Here is a 20681-nt window from a genome sequence, read left to right on the forward strand (position 1 = left end):
CAATCTCACTTTTCGTTAGAAAAAGAGTAACCCAAGAATTGTCGTGGTGGTGATTACTAGCTGAATTCCCTCTAGTCTTAGACTGCTAAATTAGGGACGGCTAGCGCAGATAGCATAGCCCACGTGTAGTTCTGCGCGAAATTCAAAAACAAACAATTATGAGTTGGAAATGAGTCAGGGAGCGATGTTGGTTGCAGCTTCCATTTGTGTATATATTGAGTCATGAAAAAAATATTAGTAATCCTGAGCATTGTGAACATCTTTAAGACAAATAATTGTGCCTGAAGAATAAGTTCAAGGTTAATTTATGCTCTATAAACTAACAGTTTTTTGTTAAGCGTAAAGATGCAAAATGAATAATTCTGTGTTGTGCCCAACACAGAAACCAAATTTTTAGCACTGTAGGCCTTTAGGTTTTTTGGTTTGGTTTTTGAATTTCGCGCAAAGCTACATGAGGGCTATATGCGCTAGCCGTCCCCAATTTAGCAGTGTAAGTCTACAGAAAAAGCAGCTAGTGATCACCACCCACCGCCAACTATTGGGCTTCTCTTTTACCCACGAATAGTGGGATTGATCGTAACTTTATAACGCCCCCCATGGCTGAAAAGGCGAGCATGTTTGGTATGACGGAGTAGGACTTTAGACTTGACTATTGGGTGAAAAGATATTTTTATAACATTTAGCAGTGAGGATTATTCCGCACCTCTAAAGGCTATTGAAAACTTATATTTAAACTGATATTACCTGTGCTAGTATGTAGGATGTAAAGGATTCATAGATCAAGGTTGTATATAATAAACCGACTTCAGACAGTTAAGATAAAAATTTCGAGTTTAAGAAAAATTCGATCAAAAAATGTTATACACAACATGATAATGTAGCAAAACTAAAGTTAACTTGAAATTATTTTTTGCAGATGTTAAAACACTCATGTATTAAGATCATGTATTAACAACATTAGTGTAAAAATTTCATTAATAAACTCTTCATGCCAAAATTTCAAACGGGGGGCAATTACCTCAGCCTTACAATAAAATGAAAAATTTAATTTTTATCGGAATCGTTATTATTCGCTATTCAAAATAGTTATACATATGGACAGTATATAAATAAAACACAAACACTATCATATTAATGTAGCAAGTAAAAAATTGTGTGAAATAAGAAGTAATTGTTATTTTTTGACAATGAATTATTAAATAACTAACATTTTTCCGATGAAGCTGGTGCTGGTATATTCGAATACAGAGCGGAGTTTATTGTAATTTGTTCATTTTACGACACAGTTTGACAACACTTGTGTTTCTACTTTGTATTTAATGAGGGGTTTGATTTTACACTGCATAATAATCTCTTATGTTAAATTATTGGAAAATACTTTGTAATTTTCCACAAATATATTGCATTTGAGTGTCAACGATAATGTAAGAATTGTCCAATCATTAGCCAGAAATACTTGAGTAATCTAGAAATATTTAGAAAAAATACTTAGCATTTTCCGAATAATCTCTTACTTTCTAATCTACCACATACAGACCAACCTTCTCTAAGTCACTCTAATATTTAAGAGAAATCGTATTTAGAGTTTTTGTATATTTCGTCATAAACATTCTAATCGCTTTATCACACCTTTGAAAAAATGTAAATAGTGTGAAAAGTGCCTTTCCTAATATTTGAATAATTGAGGTAATTTTTCATAACCTACTTATATACATAGGCTTTTCATTTGAAAAAAAAAACAACTAAAGAAAACAATATTTTTAATTTAAAAATTGGCACAAAATAAAAATAAAAAGATTGACTAGACGGAATATATAAACCGTCTGTTACATCCTTAATTGTATCATTTTGAAATCTTGCTTTAAAAATATTTTCATTTTCTGTAAAATGATACAATGAAGTATATAACAAACAGTTTATATATGCGGTCTGGTTAAGTCTTAAATACGCACGTGATGGCTATAGCATTTTTATAAATTATATGTACATAACAAGTTACATAGCCTTAGCGTCATGATAACGTATGTTAATAGTTAGGAAGATACTGCGCATTATGATATACATGTCAATGTGTTGTTATTCAGGTTAATTTAATTAACTATTCTTCATAAACAGGCCATCTACAACAGTTATGTGTTTTTTCTTTGTTATGTATCTAGTTGGCGATCAGTGTTTGACTAGGATTAACACACACAGAAAGAATCATGTTAAAATATTCATAATCGTTTGAGATCAGATAATTCTGTGCATGATTTTAATCCCTAGTGGATGGATTCATAATATTAAAAAATTAATGTATGACTTGAAAATGTTCATAATATATATACACGAAAGAATTAAAACAAATGAAATACTTTGTGTTTGTCAGAAGTAGAAGACACTGACAAAAGAATTACCATACGTATTTAAATACAACGTAAGTGAGTCAAATGCTTGCAAATGTCTCAACGACTACAATTGAATAACGTTTACAAATTAAGGAAAACCACTTTCCTCACTTACACTTAAGCATGACTAATTCGCTTTTATTCTTAGGCGAAGTTTTGTGACTCTTACTTGACTGGATAAACTGACAACAACCGATTTCGATCGTTATCCTCTTAACAACAAAGATAATGCCGCCCAAGCGCCCTAAAAAAGAGTAGGCTATTTGATGTTATCACTTCTTGTTTACTTTTGGTGCTGGTCTTGTGTATGCATCTATGGTTTATGGTGCTAACTTTAATGTTCCACACGTTGAAGGAAAAATAGACGGAACGCACTAATCGTTTTAAAAGACGTTGCCAATACATTAAAATGCCAGTTTGGGTACCTTATAGTTTAATTCCTTCTGAAACATATACTTTCACTTTTTTTTCTTACTTATATGAAATGTTACAAGCTATGATTTACTCGCAAAGCGTAGTCTGGTTGTGAGCCAATGGAAAAATATTTCGCTTTTAATTACTGTTGAGATATTAATTTAAACAATGTTTACACATTTTTTTTTTATACTACTTGTAGGACAGTACCATCTCTTGGCCATCTCTGAATATGTAAAGTTTCTCTGATCTCCTTTAACTGTAGCCAAAAATCAGGATAATGTTTGTGTACCAACTAAGTTAGCGGTGCTCGTATAAGCATCAATACCTACACACGAGTCTAACAATCTTTTACTCTATTATAGGTGTATTTTTATAGATCAAATTAAAAATAATATAAAAATCATTCTGTTTGTTTTAAGAGACCCGATTTCAGCACATTTTATGGTCTTTACTTTGTGCTATCTCTCACACACACACACACACATATAGCCTTCTCCCTTTATGCTATCCATCACTTTCCTATTCTCTACACATGATATCTCGACAAATACACGGAATTCCTGCTTTTTCAATTCCCTCAACTAAACATGTACGTATTATTTGAGATTTTATGTTAAATATGGATTATAAACACACTTACTGAAAGAACAATAAAATTATTCTCTCAAAACATAGCGCGTTTACCCAACTGAGAGTTTTAGAAATACTATCTTTACCTACAAACTCGCTAAATTCAACGTTTTGTGAATCAAGCCAACAAAATTACATTTATCCATTGTTTATTTTAGGTAACCATACGTAACACTATAATATATCTTAATACTACGTAACACTATAATATATCTTAATACTACGTAACACTATAATATATCTTAATACTACGTAACACTATAGTGCATCTCACTAATTTAAACATCACCTGTTAGTGGTCTCTGAGAGTAAGTTCTTATCTACTTAAGCTAAATCATCTCTATATTCAACTCAATTAGAACTCACTTAGTCTCATTAAATAACCTCATATTCATCACCTCTATATTCAACTCAATTGGAACTCACTTAATCTCATTAAATAACCTCATATTTAGTTACACCACCTACTTTAAGTAATATGATAAAAAGCATTCAATTTAAACAATTCGGAGTATGCGCAGAGACATTCAGTAAATAAATTTTCATACGTCATGATATCTGGATCAAAAAAATATTATCGTTAAATGTTCATTTATATACACCTTGTGATATTTAGACACGAAACAATGATAGAACAAACATTAATCCTTCTTTCAGAGTCAAATATTAAGTATTTTAATCTCAAAATAACTTAAAATATTTTAAGAAAATGGGTATCACTTTTGTAAAATAACAAACATATATTATAGACGTTTTGAATCTTGAAAGGTTCAAGTATTGGAAAAAACTATTCGTAAAATATAACACTCTTCATTGTAAGCTTTTCTTTCCATTTTTTAAAGATACTTAAGAATGTTTTTAATCACAACTTGTTAGAGACTTGACATAAATAAACATGCACCTCCTGAGATACAAGGGGAAGGGGGTCAAGCTGAATAAACTTGCAATGTCCTGACCAATCACCGGACATGAACGCAAATGAGCACGTGTGGAGCGCCTCCGATCGATTCCTGTAAACCAACTTCCCAGGATCGCCTAATACAAATTCTGTAAAAGAAATGGGTTTAAACCCTGAAGATCTGGACTGCTAATTTCGTCCACATAATACGTAAGCGCGTTGTTACCATGAAAAAGCGAAGGGCTGCGCCACAATGTATTAACTATGCTCGTATTTTGCAATTGAAATGTATGACTCCAAATAATCTGGTATTCTTTTAAAGTTGCGTTTTTATTCTTCTCAAGTCTTTAAGAAAGGAATATTTTATATTAAATTATTACTCAACTAAATAAGTAGCACAATTAAACTTAGAGTACATTTTATTCACTGATTATACATAATTAATGAATCGACTTGTCTGGAAAGGTAAAATTTGTCCAAGAATACATGGAACACCTGTCACTGATAAAGTTGATTCATTTGCATGACACACTTCTCACCAGTTGGAGGGAAACATTAAAGTAAACCATATTCCTTTTCTTATTTGCTGCAACACCAAACTCTCTGATATGATGAGTTAAGAAGTGAGCGTGCATGATATCCAAATAGGTCGCAGAAGTGTTTGTTTCAAAATTTTCATGCAAACCTACACAGACAGAATATCTTAATGTAGCCAGCCTTCATTTTGAACTGATAGACTTGCGCTATTAAAGCATTCACTCTTACAGCGTACCCACGGTTACAAAATGCGAAAGAAACCACGAAGCCTCGGATCCACAGTCCAAACAGCTAACCATCTGGCAACATTTGGCCAAATCTTCTGTGGGGCTTAGATCAATCCTTTCTATCCTCTGTGATCTCTTCTTCAAATTAGTTCTTCACAATACTCATTTGTTTGTTTGTTTCTTTTGAATCTCGCATAAAGCTACACGAAGGTTACCTGCGCTAGCTGTCCCTAATTTAGCAGTATAAAACTAGAGAGAAGGCAGCTAAGTCATCACCACCCACCGCCAACTCTTGGGTTACTCTTTTACCAACGAATAGTGGGATTAATCGTCACACTATAACGCCCCCCCCCCGGCTGAAAGTGCGAGCATGTTAGTTCTGACGGGGATTCGAATCCGCGACCCTCGGATTACGACTCAAGAGCCTTAACCACCTGGTCACGCCGAGCCGCACATTACTTGTAGTTTGACAGATAAATTGTTGTGTGTAGAACAAAGTTTCGTCTAATTGTGCTGAAAGAAGACGTAAAGTTGATCTCTATGTCACGTCAATATATTATCCAACAGGAAATACGAGAATACAATAAAATATGCTCTCTTCTGTTCGTACTGTTCCTTCCACATTGCCACCACGAAAGTTGTAATATTCAACAGTATTGCAGCTGGAGCATGATTCACTACTGGGTCTCCAAAATTCATCGAAACCTGGAATATTGATCAATCTGTGCATGGTGCAGGTATCAATGGTGATAGTATCATTTCTATTAATTTCAATAAATGTTCAATCGACTTCTGCTTTTACTGCGAGACTGAAATAGGTTTTCTCAACTTTAAACTGAATATTTAAGTGTTGCTTTTAACTCACCGATTTCAAGCCCAAGTTTACTAATTAGTTACTATTTCTTTCTTTTTGGTAAATCCTATATCTTACCTGATGGTAGCTAATCTGTTGCTGTTGTCATGGACGCGCAGAAAAAGAATGTGGAATTCTATTCTAGATTTTCCTGTTAAAAAGGCTGGTGTCTATTCACTCGTCGTGGGTCTCCAAAGGTATTACACTCGCTGTATTAAATTCATATTGAGATTTTACCTAATACACTAGTGTCTGTTGAACATATTTTATTAGCATATTTTATTATTCCACCACTTTCTTCAGACTGCCTTATTCACAGACCAACTTTCTGATAATATGTTCACAATATACATGTGTGAAAGCTTCGGGCACATAAACAATCTGACTTATAATAATCTGTATTTTATATAAACTTCTCCATTAATAACGCTGTTTCGTGATTATTTCCAAATAGTACTAAAACTGAACCGATCACTAACAGAAGTTATGAGATTTAAAATGAAACGTAGGTATTGCTATTCCAGCGCAGGTAAAATATGCAAGATGCACCGAAACATCGGTGTTTTCTCTTACAACTTACATAAAAAAATTCATAACTGATATAATATCGAAGTATCGTGTTGCATGTAGATAGAATAATCTAAGTTTATTTATATATTGGCTCCTTTGTTTTGTTTACGTGGCGCAGATAAGTACGATCAGGTATTTTAAAATAAAGCAAAATATTAACACCGCATAAAACATATATTTTCCTAAGTAAAGGGCAAATCATACGTGGGTACACTAAAAAACATCGGTAAATGTATGCTATAATAATTTTCAGGATACATTTTTATTCTTAACTGTGCTAAACACGGCTGTTTATATCTTACTAACCTGCATAACATTTGCGATCAAATTGGTACCTTTATTACAACAGTACTTTTTAAATACAGGATTTCTACAATAATGCAAAAGTATTCTCATCGCAGACGCCGTAGTCTAGAAGTCCACTTGTCTTAAGCCTAACAGTAGTTAAGCCTTTGTTAAGTTGTAAGTTGCGTATGCTTTTTGCTTCAGTCAATTTAGGGTCACACCTTACCGTACTTAATGATATTAGTAAATAAACTAAAAATGTTATTCTATCATCTTGCTTCAGTCCTTTTAAAAACTTTGATAAGTCTTTAATATGTTATTATACAGAATGTATATTAAAGTATATTTACAGCTGCCTTTTTTTTTAAGTCTGTTGAAACGAAGAGCACGCGTAAACTCATTTAGATTATAAGGTATTGTGTGCGCCTTTTCAGGACAGAAAAAACAGTATTATTATAATAGGAGGTTGTAGCTATTTAGGAAACTATACTGAAATGCATTCCTCCCTCTCACCCTCTTTGTAGCAGAGCTACTCAAAACTATGTTGCGATACTCGCAGTGGATATTGTGTGTATCACAGGTAGTCTGCTGTGCTTAACTATAAGCAATTAAACTACAGAATACATTTACTTTAGTCAGTATGAGTACCAGTTTTAGTTTTGGCCGGAAAGTTTGATGGAAAAAAAATGGCCAGGTGGTTAGGGCGATCAACTAGTAATCTAAAAGTCATGGGTTCGAATCCCCATCGCATAAAACATGCTCGCTCTTTCAGCCGTTGGGGCGTTGTAATTTTATGGTCAATCTCATTATTTATTGGTAAAATAGTATCTCAAGAGTTGTCGTGGATGGTGATGACTAGCTACCTTCCCTCTTGTTTAACGCTGCTAAATTATGGGCAGCGAGCGCAGATAACCCTCGTGTAGCTTTGCACGAGATTCAAAACAAACACACAAACAAGCAAAAAATATAGATTTATTTATTTTAGGATCTGAAACTGAGGCAACCCTTTGCAAATGGCCCGATGTCCTTGTGGAAAATTGGTCGTTCGTTTGACGAACGATACAAACATAAGCCCGTTTATCCTCGTAAGGAAAAACCGCATTAACCAAAACAAAACGATTACTTATTCTTGTATTTTATAAAATAAGCGGGCCTCGTATTGGTACATCTTACGTTTCCACACTCTCTTAAAATGTTTAGTACTCTTTAATTATTTTAATAATAAAGTTTTACATAACAACAAAAATTTGGATGTATTTTTCTTTTTTATTATACAACGTTTAAGACCAGTAATTATAATCAATTCCTGTTTTTATTGTCCTATCTTTAATAAATATTTTTCATCTATTTTCTCACATCAAGTGTGTATGTGTCTTTTCTTATAGCAAAGCCACATTAGGCTATCTGCTGAATTCACCGAGGGAAATCAAACCTCTGGTTTCAGTGTTTTAAATCCGTAGACTTAGAGCTGCACCAGCGGAGAACTTACATCAAGAGAACTTTCCACTTGAAAATGCGACTTTATGACTAATAAGTAAAATAGATTTTGTTGTTTTGGAAAATTTGTTTGTTTATATAAGTCTAAAGATGCACAATGTGCTGTAGCCATTACCGAGATAGAAACTCGAATTTTAACATTACAAACCCTTGAGATACCTCAGTTAAACTTACAGGGAACAATTTTTTTGGGGTGTAGAAGCCCTTGGTTTAGCTAGAGCCTCTTCACTTTCACAAGTAGAAATCTTCTGAACACTACAATAGCTGATGTAGTTTGGAACTGATGTAAGATGTTGAAGGTATCGTTTCCGTGGTGATCTTGTGCTTACACATTTTCCAGTCTCTCCAAACCGTATTATTTTAGTGCTAAGTAATTTTGTATTTTGTATATTACAAACTTCAGATTTTTATCTTTCGTCTGCAGTACAACAGAATTATCTTTACCCTAGCCTTTAATATTGTGATAAAATATTATTAATCAATACATTCTCATATATTTATTAATTTTTGAAAAAAATTCAAACTGCATTTATTATTTTCAAAGAGCATCTAAATATTATGATAGATTTATTTCCAAACAACATCAATTATACACAATATCCAGCTGATTTAAGTAATGGGGGAATGTTGTTTAGATTTAATCAATGCATTAATCAATCAGTGTCGATTTGTTGAAGCTTACGTTCATAAAGTGTGAAATAAAACTGGTTTTTACTTATATCCTACTGTATTTATTCGAAACTGATGCTGTCCCCCCGAAAGCACAATAATCTCGGTACTATATAGAGATACTTAAACTTTTATTAACACAGCTACTTTTTTCTTATAGAATAAGCTCTCTTATTTGCATCTGTAAACAGGGGTTTAGTGGAAGTTCATGGTGTATTCAAACCCTTATAACTCAGTTTAATTCTCTCCTATTTTTCTAGCATGAGCCGGACTCCACGAGACAAGAGATACCCCGCGAGGTCTAGTGTCGGTTCACATGATCAATGGGACCTCGGGGACCAACAGTGTTGCTCGCCCTTTTGGAGGGACTGATCTCCGTGTTAAATGCTTGTAATCTTATTAAACAATTTGGTCGTTAAGTCATTTTGGAGAATGAGATTTTGATGCTATATCGACGATTCTGTCTACGAACTAACGGCACAGCTGCAGAGGTTGCCACGAGAAGACGAGGGAAAAAGTTTTCAATAATGTTTCTACTTTATCATACAAAAAGTGACGCGTTTCTAAAGAAAACAGTTTCATAGATATATAAATATTCAATAGATATATACTGTTTGACTGAATTTCAACATTAAGAATCAGTATGGTAGATTATAGGTATAGTAGTGTTTTACGTGTTCTTACAATATTGCAAGAAATCATGTTGATATTCACGTATTGAGCAAATCCTCTGAAATTTCTCTTCAAATGAGAAAGATAAACCAGATAAATATGGTTAAAAGATTAATGCACAGTGACTGTCTACCTTCGTTTATGTGTTTTATTTTTCACCCGACCAACAATGGTATAAAAAATGTAAACATAATCGTAAAGAGATTATATATAACTTATTGATAAAACTCTAGGTTTTAGAAATTATGAATATCTGTTTTGAAAATAAGAACTTGCAAATAGATAGCCTACATCTAAAAATGTCTAGAATAGGTAATCTACAAAAACGAAGCTATGTTAAAGGAAATAAGCAGGTAAATTCTGAAGAAGTGACTTTTTCCTTCAAGTTGTACATATCCTTCGAATGATTTTATTCTAAAACCTTCTGTATTTTGTATTATATAGGTTATAGCGTGTAAAGAGTTTTTGTAAGTATACTGCAATATTAATATGGGTGAACTTGTATTTAAGGGACACTACAATGTTATTAAAAGTTTGAGGGTGTGTTGTTGTTTTTTTCAATTGAGCATTAGAAAACCTTTTTCGAGTATGTGGAGTTAATTTTTATATCACTGGTATCACCATTTATTATGTGCAACAGATATATAACAATAATTACCATCTGGAATAATACCTAAGATGTTGTATTTTTTTATTGGAACGTTTATTAGTAGTAATTTAATTTATTGTTAGTTTCTGGTGATAATCACTGTGGACCAATCAACAAGTAAGGAAGTTACGTCAACATTTCCTGCAGTTTCAATAGTTTTATAGTTTACAGAATACATCTAGAGACTCTATAAAAAACAGCACAATGTGTACTTCGGATTTTACACCAAACCTTTACACATAGAATAAAAACTTCGAAAATATTAAACAGAGTATTTTTAATGAAAATTAGGCAAGTTTGACAATGGTTTTAGAATATGTTTACTCATTGCTTCAAATAAGGTACTTTGAAACATTTCATCAACATATAATGACAAGAGATGAATGGTGTTCGCTGATTAAATGAATTTACCTTTGGCTCTTGTTAGAAAACTGTTTCCAAATGTTTATATGAGTGCACTTGTATTTAAGAGACATTACAATGCTATTAGAAATTTTGGGTTATTTCTTTCAATTAAGGATAAAAAAGCCTCTTTTTAAATTTTTGTGAAGTTATTTTTATATCAAAGTATGAGTCTGACAAAATGTAAAGAAAAACTTACGAAATTAAGAATGAAATCACTCAGCATAAATCAAGTGCTATTGTAACTTAAGGATAGAAAATGTTTTTGTATTCAACCAAGGTTACAAGGTGTTATGTTTTGTATTCAACCAAGGTTACAAGGTGTTATGTTTTGTATTTAACCAAGGCCACAAGGTGTTATGTTTTTGTATTTAAACAAGGCTACAAAGTGTTATGTTTTGTATTCAACCAAGGTTACAAGGTGTTATGTTTTGTATTCAACCAAGGTTACAAGGTGTTATGTTTTGTATTCAACCAAGGTTACAAGGTGTTATGTTTTGTATTCAACCAAGGTTACAAGGTGTTATGTTTTGTATTTAACCAAGGCCACAAGGTGTTATGTTTTTGTATTTAAACAAGGCTACAAAGTGTTATGTTTTTGTATTTAATCAAGGTTACAAGGAATTATGTTTTGTATTTAACCAAGACTATAAAGTGTTATGTTTTATATTCAACCAAAGCTACAAGGTGTTATGTTTTTATATTTAACCACAGTTACAAGGTGTTATGTTTTGTATTTAACCAAGACTACAAGGTGCTATATTTCTGCATTTAACCGAGGCTACAAGATGTTATGTTTTTTCACTTAACCAAAGCTAGAAAATACTATATTTTTGTATTTAACCATTATGTACGCTGGTTCAGAATACCAACTCTGTCTACTTGTGTTAAATATCTAAACTATAAGCAAAAATAAAACAATAAGTAATTAAAAGAGAGATGGGTGGATGAGCAAGAGACGAAAAACTAACATTAAGACATAACATCATGGTGTCAGAACGAAAACTAAAATAAATAAAAACTTTCGTGTTTGTTCAGTGTGCTATTTTCTATTATGGTGAGAATATATGTACCTCATATTATCACGGCTACAACCAGACAATACTGTGATCTACCATGTATTTCTCATGTAACGTCGAGATTTCCTAACAATACAGTGACCAGCACTGAAACATTATAACTCCTCATTATTTCATTTCTCTAGTGCATACTGAAGTATAAAAGACATTATTGGCTACCTTACAATATCAAATATGTTGTTTATCTTCTTTAACTGCACACTCAACGTTTCGCTTCACAGCTTCTTCAGGAGTGTTACACTAAAACATAAACCGTAACTGACAGGACAAAGCTTCACTTGGTTTAAATGGTAAATTCTGTTCGATTCTGTTGTGTGGGTTTGACATATTGAGCGCAAAGCGTATTGTTGAAAAAATATACTGCTACTTGTACTTAACAAGCATTCCATGTACATTGTTGGCTAAAACAACGAAATTTAAGTGAAAACTAAAACAATAATGATTTCAATTGCAAACGCCAAAGACACAGTGGATGGAGAAGCCGTAAAGCGCAACGTTGAGTGTCCAGGTAAAGAAGAAAAATAACAAATTTGTTATTATAAGGTCGTTTATTGCTCATCATAACAACTCGTCGAGTAACTCATAGTTGTTTTGACGTGAATAGATGTGAACAGTTGTTTGTTTTTGAATTTCACGCAAAGCTACACGAGTGCTACCTGCGCTAACCGTCCCTAATTTAGCAGTGTAAGACTAGAGGAAAGGCAACTACTAGTCATCACCACCCACCGCCAACTTTTGGGTCACTATTTTACCAACAAATAGTGGAATTGACAGTCACAAATATAACATCCCGAAGATTAAAAGGGCGAGCATGTTTGATGTTACGGGGATTCGAACCTGTGACCCTCGGATTACGAGTAGAGCGCCTTAACCACCTGGCCATGCCGGGCCTAGATATAAACAGCCAGGCAATACACAGTCTTTCTGTCTTCTTCTGACATAGACCAAACTCGTGTTCATTTATTTGAATAAAAAATGATCACTTCTTTTGGAATGTCTACTCTATACAAAAACAAGATATTTTAATGAGGGTGCTGTGTGGGTATAAACAACATAACATTATGAATTTTCTAAGTACAACTTCATTTATTTAACTGCGTCCACTCTACAAAATTCAGATTTTCTCCGTTCCTGTTTGTTTGTTTCTTTTAAATTTCGCCTAAAGTTACAGGAGGGCTATCTGCGCTAGCCGTCTCTAGTTTAGCAGTGTAAGGCTAGAGGGAAGACAGCTAGTCATCACCATCCATTGCCACCTCTTGGGCTACTCTTTTGCCAACGAAAGGTGGGACTGAGTGTAGCATTATAACACACTCATGTTTGGTGTGATGTTGAACACCTCTACTCACCTGGCCATGCCGAGCAACCTAAATACTTAAGATTGAATGTTCCATATACTAAGTATGTTTGCGCTTAAGTTGATAATATTATATGTATATAACAATTATGTAATGAGTGTATTAATTTAATGCATACTCACAACTATATACGTTTTGAAATAAACCATTTGCAACTTTGATACGCCAAACATGATTTTTTTTTTGATATATCTAGTTTGTTGTTTTTTTGCATTAGAAAACCTTTCAACTTTTTGATATAACTTTTGGTGAACGGAAAACGATTACGCTTAGAAGAAACGTCAATAGTGCTATTATGTCGTCAACTACATTGTTTCTGTTATGAGCACATGTATCTTATTTCTATGTTTTGTTTGGTGCCAACACAGTTTAGAGATTTTAGGCATTCACCCGTAATGTAAGTTACTACTTTGAAGAAGTATGCTCATTTTATTAAAATATCATACGTATGATTATGTTTAATATTTACGTAACCTAATAATCTGGTGGGAAATCTAGAGACGTCAGTCAAAATTCAATTAGATTGGTAATACGTTCCTATGATAAGTTATAATAAAATAATCATCAGATGAGAAACGTTGTTTGTCGTTGCTTAGGCTTTCGAAAGCGCTCGGGTTATAATGGTTTCTATTTCAGTTTTATCATAACGTGTATTATGTAATGAGCATAACTGAAAGTAAAGTTTATGTCTGTAATGACGAGAAAACCCACTTGTAGAGAAAAATATATATGTAAAAACGGCTTTGTGAACCTAACGATGACCGAAGAAGGTCGAAACGTTGTTCGCTCCTCCACATAAAAAAAAATTTTCTCCACCCATACAGCCGTTTTTACATACATAAAGTTTACGTCTACAATTGGCATAGTTTGGAGTCCTTACAATAATGATTAAAGTGAATATGACCTATGATACTCAAAACCGTATATTCAAAATTAAAATATTTGAAGCGAGAAGGCGTAATCACTAATTGTTTCTGATTATTTTAAAATGCATAAGTGCTACAAAGTGCTTTTATGGATTTTTCTAATCACCGGAGCCATAAAACAAGAATCTAGTAAGAGAACCTTCGAAGTTCCAACCTGGGTGTTCTTGTCGCTATCTTTGAGCCAAACATAGCATTTATTTTTCTATTATAGCTTTCTAATATGTCGGTTTGGGTTGGGTTCTTATTCTAATTACACCAATCGCTGAAGATCTTGCGCGTATTGTTTCGATGCTAAAACTTGTTGGTTAAAACTGTCCTTAATGTGGATCTTAATGCCACCTTCCGGCCACCTTTAGAGGAGAAAAATAAATGAAATGGATCCTGTACACCTTTAATTGTCGAGAACAAAAGCGCGGAACCCTCAAATCGTTTCACGCAAATTGTCTCGTTTTACTACGTGGCACCAGAACTAAAGGCTTTACAGGTGATAACTGAGGCCTTCACTACCTCGGGGCGTGCGACTATTTACAATCCAGGGAGGAACTGGAGTGCTAACGTCAAAAAAGGTGCAATTCTATGTTCTGATGTGGGCTATAAAGGTACAGTATGTTGTCAAGGTAAAGTGAAGAGACGTTATCACAACACAGGCCACCAGGACGGCGACTCGTGGATCAGTGGCCCCACGTGCAGAAGGACAAGCAGTGATAGTTCGCAGCAGGATGCTTGCACTAGTCGAGTCCGATGTTCATCATCCACACACCTGTTCCGTTAGTTTACACCGACATTTGACCAATCAGTACACGATCGTTCATTTTATAAAAATATAACGCTTCTATTGTACCAAACAATAAATACATACATTACATACCTTTAACTGTTGATCTGCTCGAAATAGTCGTTAACATTATTTCTGTCTTATTCGTTTACTTTTAAGTTATGGGTGTCGGTTTCTCTTATCATAATTAGTTATTTCCTCATTTTAACGTAGTTTAATAAACATAGCCTTCAAAGATTTGCTAGAATGTTCTCTGTACTAATCTAATTTTTAAACTGAAAGCTTCTGAAAAGCATTTGCAGTTAACGAAAGAAAAACAAACAACTCGGTAACGTATGAAAAATATGATAACTTATCTAATAGTTGATCACATATCATTAACATTCAGTTAGAAATTACATTTCTTAGAACAGTATTACAGACTTGTATGTCATTCAAATACATTAGCAAGTCTATGGTTCATTTCTTGTGAACTGGATCTCAGATATGAAAACAATAAAATGGTCTCGGCGATTAGAAGTGTTCTACTTACAATGTTTAGAAGTTCTTAGTTGTACGTAAAAATATCTTCATAATTCCACTGACAGAAAAGTAAAAAACATGGTGGAAAGTTTAAACGGCTGTTAGAATTCTAACTTGTCGGACCGTTATGTGCAACGAAAACGTGTCCGTGAACAACTTTAACTTGTAAAGTTGGATATTTATCACATAAGGTTTATGAAAAGTTAAGTTCTCTGTTTAGTTTTAAATTATAATAAAACAGAAAGGAGTCATAACGGTACGTTTCTTCCACGTGTCATTTTGAAGAAGGCTTGTTCGTTGTTAAGTTTCTCTGGCGGCAAGTTCCATCAAACAGTGATAAACAGGCAACCGGCTCAAAACGCTGGCACTTACAGTCTTACGTGTGGAAATAGTTGAAGAAGATGAAATGACGACATATATAATGCTTTTCACTTGTTGTATTTATTAAACAAAAAACTTGGCATTCTCTTACTTGATAGGCTGAATGTATAATAATTTCCATGATGAGGTTCGACTGTGTGTGATTTCCTACAGCAAAGCCACATCGGTCTATCTGCTGTGTTCATCGAGAGGAATCGAACACCTGACCTTAGCGTTGTAAATCCGTAGATTGCCGCTGTCTTAGCGGGGAACGATTAGGTTCGAACAGTCTTGATTATTCGACTGGTGGATTTTCTTGTCAATAGAGATGTTAGATAAAGTAATCACGACGTGAAAGTTTACGTGAAATACATTGTCAGACTCTGCATAAGTTAATATAAAATATAGATTTAACATGTTTATTAATTATTTAGTGGAATTTGTGGAAAAGCTAACAATGATCTGGTATTATATTACAATTTGAGCAGACCTGTTTAAATTGTCTCTGATGTTCTAAAACTTAATGTTTATTTTTGTTTTAATTTTTGTTAGTGTTTTATAATGAAGAACTCTTTTAGTGTATATATATATATATATATATGAAGGCAGAATGTTTTATTATATTAAAATTCATCTTGAGTTTAGTTTGACAAAAATCAGCTAGGTGTTTGAATAATTTATATATTTCGGTAATTTTACGTGAAATTCTGTTTACACCTACACTTCTGTAAGATTTTAACACATTCCTTCACACTGTGTCGTACTAAGTTAAAACAGTGCACGCGTCAATGTTCGACACCAACTAAATTGTTAAAATAGTTTTAAAATTCCATTCTTTATCTTTCAATAAATGAACCACGTGGTTACTTATTCCATGAAATAAAGTCTTTACACAAACATGAAATTTATCCAGCAAGTTGTTTTATTATTTCACTTTTAAATAAATTATTAACTAACTTCTAAGGAATCGTAATACTCATATGGTTCAAATAAACAAATAAATTGAAATACCTTCTGCGGAGGAAATAATTCATAATTTTTTTTTTCCATTCTCAGTTTAACCTTCGAAAAATATACTTTAGTGAGCTGTTGATTAGTGTTATATTTTTGTTGTTGTTGTTAAATAAACATTACAGACGTTCATACGTATTAAATTGATGTCTTACAATTCCTCACGATGATAAAGTAAACAAAGCACTGGAATGTAATTTTCAATAAGAATCTAACAATGGCATATTCGGTTCGGAGTGACAGGAATGTCATCACGATAGTTTTGTCGTTGTTGTCGTTTTGTCGCTGAAATAAAACAACCATGACCGAAGAAGGCGCGTAATGTATGTATCCATTATGCAACTTTATTGTGAAACGTACTATTTATTTTTATTCTCAAATTATCGTTACACTAAATAATATTTGTTTTCAAATATATGCATAAAGATGCAGAAAGTGAAGTTCTGTTAATATCTATGGCCTAAGATGTTTTGGCTTACAGGTTATTGGTTTCGTTCAAAATGTTTGATATATATTTCTTCATTCTTTTGAGATTTATAAAAGGTGTAATATCTCCTAGATGACATAACCCCTACTCGTATTTGTTTATTATTTTATCTCCGGTCCCAATCTTAAAGCATATTTTTACAATTCAAGAGAAAAGTAAACAATCCTGGTTTAAGAGAGACATGCTGATTTTTTTTAATGCCTCTAGGTTCATGAAACAGGCCAATTCATAGAAGTTCTATTCATACACACTTTGCCACCCGTGAAACTCCTGTTCCTTCAGTCTAACATCGACAAGTTGCCTTTTAAGACTAAGTCATAAAAACCGCAGCTATAGTCATTCTCTTTAGAGATTTATAACATCCTCCTTTCTAGCAACTGCGACATGACCGAGCTAAAGAGATAAAAGCAATTATTTTCAGTGTTAAAGTTCAGGTGCTATACAAGTTGCACATACACTTACCGAACTAAACACACGTGCATGTGGTAAAACACACAAGAAACATTCAGAAACTCATAACTATATCTTTAAAACATACGTACCTTTACTCACAAACAAACTAGCGGAACAACTTCGAGGGCTCTGATAGGTTATAAAACGTACGTGTCTAGCTTATCAAACCTTTCCTTGTATACCTATCAACTTCTGTCGCACAGGTGTAGAACGTCATTATGAAATCTCGCTGGTGTTATTAGTTGGGGTGTAAAATCCCTCATAAAGTTAGATGAAAGTGAACAAATAAAACTTAACACTTGGATGGCATCTTGAAAAACTGGATTTTATTGTGTAATTGCCAAAGATCGTATCATAATTGGTGTTGTGGCAACTTGTTTGACAAGAAGAAATTTGTTTTGCAAAATATATAGCATGTTTATAAGAACTGAATATTTTTGCAAGAAGTTCAACAGATAATTTGTGATACCTCTTTTGTTTTATTACAGACCTATCTGTAATAGACTTGAAACGCGTCTTGCGATTTTGCAGAACATCTGAAATAAAGGAAACGTCTAACGTTTAGACGCACGTTTATTTTTTACTTTTTATTATTAAGCGAAATAATCTCCGAAATTCTTGTCTTAATTTTGCACCAAAATCGTTTCCAAAATATTAACTTAAATTTTGTTTATGAATAACCAGAAATAACCATCATCATAAGAAGTGTGTGTGTGTGTGTGTGTTTTCTTACATATAGCAAAACCACATCGGACTCTCTGCTAAGTCCACCAGGGGAATCGAACGTCCAATTTTAGACTTGTAAGTCCGTAGACTTACCGCTGTACTAGCGAGGAACCCTTATTATAAGAACTTATGGGTGAAAATAAATAAGAATGCATTTATAAATTACTACGACAACTTTGTTATCTCAGGAACTTCCTACGTTGTACGCATTTAATGACTATACCTAATCGGTGTTTTAATATCACACCAGTACGATGTTTTCCCTTTTATTACTTCACAAACTGAAATCCTCTTCAACTGACGAAGAAATGTTTAAATTTAATTTAAAACACGTAATTGTAACAACAATCATATATTTCAAAATAATAACTTGAACACAAACTTTATCTCAAAATTTTAAAATATTAACAAAGCTTATGTGCAAAAACGGCTCGTTTGGGTTGAGAAAATATTTTACATAGAAGAGCGAACAACGTTTCGACCTTCTTCGGTCATCGTCAGGTTCACAAAGAAAGAGGTAACTGACCGGAAGCTGACCACATGTTTGAAAGGGGTTGTGTAACTGTGTGTCGAAATGTAGAGGGCGGTATTAGATGTTTGAATATATAATTTTATTTATTTTATTATATTAATATAGGTATAAAGGCGTTCCTTTATATTGGTTTATTTTGGGTTTAAGTTGTTGTATAAGTAAGGCTTCTTACTTATACAAAAACTCAACATACTAAGAAACCAAATAAACACAGCCATAAAACTATGCTCACCAGATAAAATTAACGATGAATTAGACAAAATAACACAATACTTCATCAACATCAATAAGTTTCCTCCACAAACCGTAGAAAACATTATACACACACACCTAGACAGAAAGCAAAATCAACCAACTAAAGTAAATACAGCTCACGAATCAAAAAACCACGAAACCATATACTGCTGTATACCATATATTCCTGACATCAGCAAACAAATAACCAACATTTGGCAAAAATTAGTAACAAAATATGACATTCCAGTTAATACAAAATTTATTCAAAAAACAGGCACAAAACTGAGGTCTATACTATGTAAAAACTACACTGACAAACACCACACCAACATTATTTATAAAATACAATGTGATAACTGCCACGACTTCTATATTGGAGAAACAAGTAAAAAAATGGAAACCAGATTCAAAGAACTAAAAAGTCACCTTCACACGTTTTCGAACACTGCAAGTCAAATAAACACAACATAACCATAGAAAACACTCAAGTACTAAATAAAGAAACAAACATAAACAAACGCAAAATTAAAGAAGCCTTACTTATACAACAACTTAAACCCAAAATAAACCAATATAAAGGAACGCCTTTATATCTATATTAATATAATAAAATAAATAAAATTATATATTCAAACATCTAATACCGCCCTCTACATTTCGACACACAGTTACACAACCCCTTTCAAACATGTGGTCAGCTTCCGGTCAGTTACCTCTTTCTTTGTGAACCTGACGATGACCGAAGAAGGTCGAAACGTTGTTCGCTCTTCTATGTAAAATATTTTCTCAACCCAAACGAGCCGTTTTTGCATATAAATTTCTCAACAAGTGGGTTTCTCGACATCACTGATTAACAAAGCTTCTTCACAAACAACACTTGTAGTTATTTTTCCATCTACAAACAAATAAAGATTATGAGGGGATTCCCCCCTGAACACCATACATCTTACTGACCATGAAGAAAGCATGGTTGTTTGAGAAACAGTCCAGTAACATTCACATTTTGACATCCTTTTAGAGTATTTAACATTTTCTAAAGCAACAACCTGTCAAGTCTATATGAGAATGACTCAGTAGGCTGAGTAGTTATTCAACAAACTTTACAAAGTAGAAATAGGCTTAAGTTCAATTTGATCGGCTTAGACATTCTCTATAGTTCATAATGTTTACATACAAAAATTGGTTGAGAGTGGCCCAATAGGCTCGGAATAATTAGAGTGCAAACAAACACACGTGTAATCTTTATATACATAAATTTTAAAACATCACAGAAATAGAAACATTACGATATTAGTTTAGATTATTTAGATAAAAAGTTCTTGACCAGATAATAATATTTTATTTACTTAATTAGCAAATTTAACACCCTGGTTGGATTAATCGATAAGTTTTTGGCTTGTTAGGATTAATAAAACAAACATTTTATTATTTTTCTATAGTATTTTTCAACTCTGGCTTCTAAAAGTAATTATAAATTATTTTGTTTACCATTGACATTCCAAATACAGTTATTCAACTTGATGAT

Source organism: Tachypleus tridentatus, chromosome 11 (assembly GCF_004210375.1).
Source record: "Tachypleus tridentatus isolate NWPU-2018 chromosome 11, ASM421037v1, whole genome shotgun sequence".
NCBI lineage: Eukaryota > Metazoa > Arthropoda > Merostomata > Xiphosura > Limulidae > Tachypleus > Tachypleus tridentatus.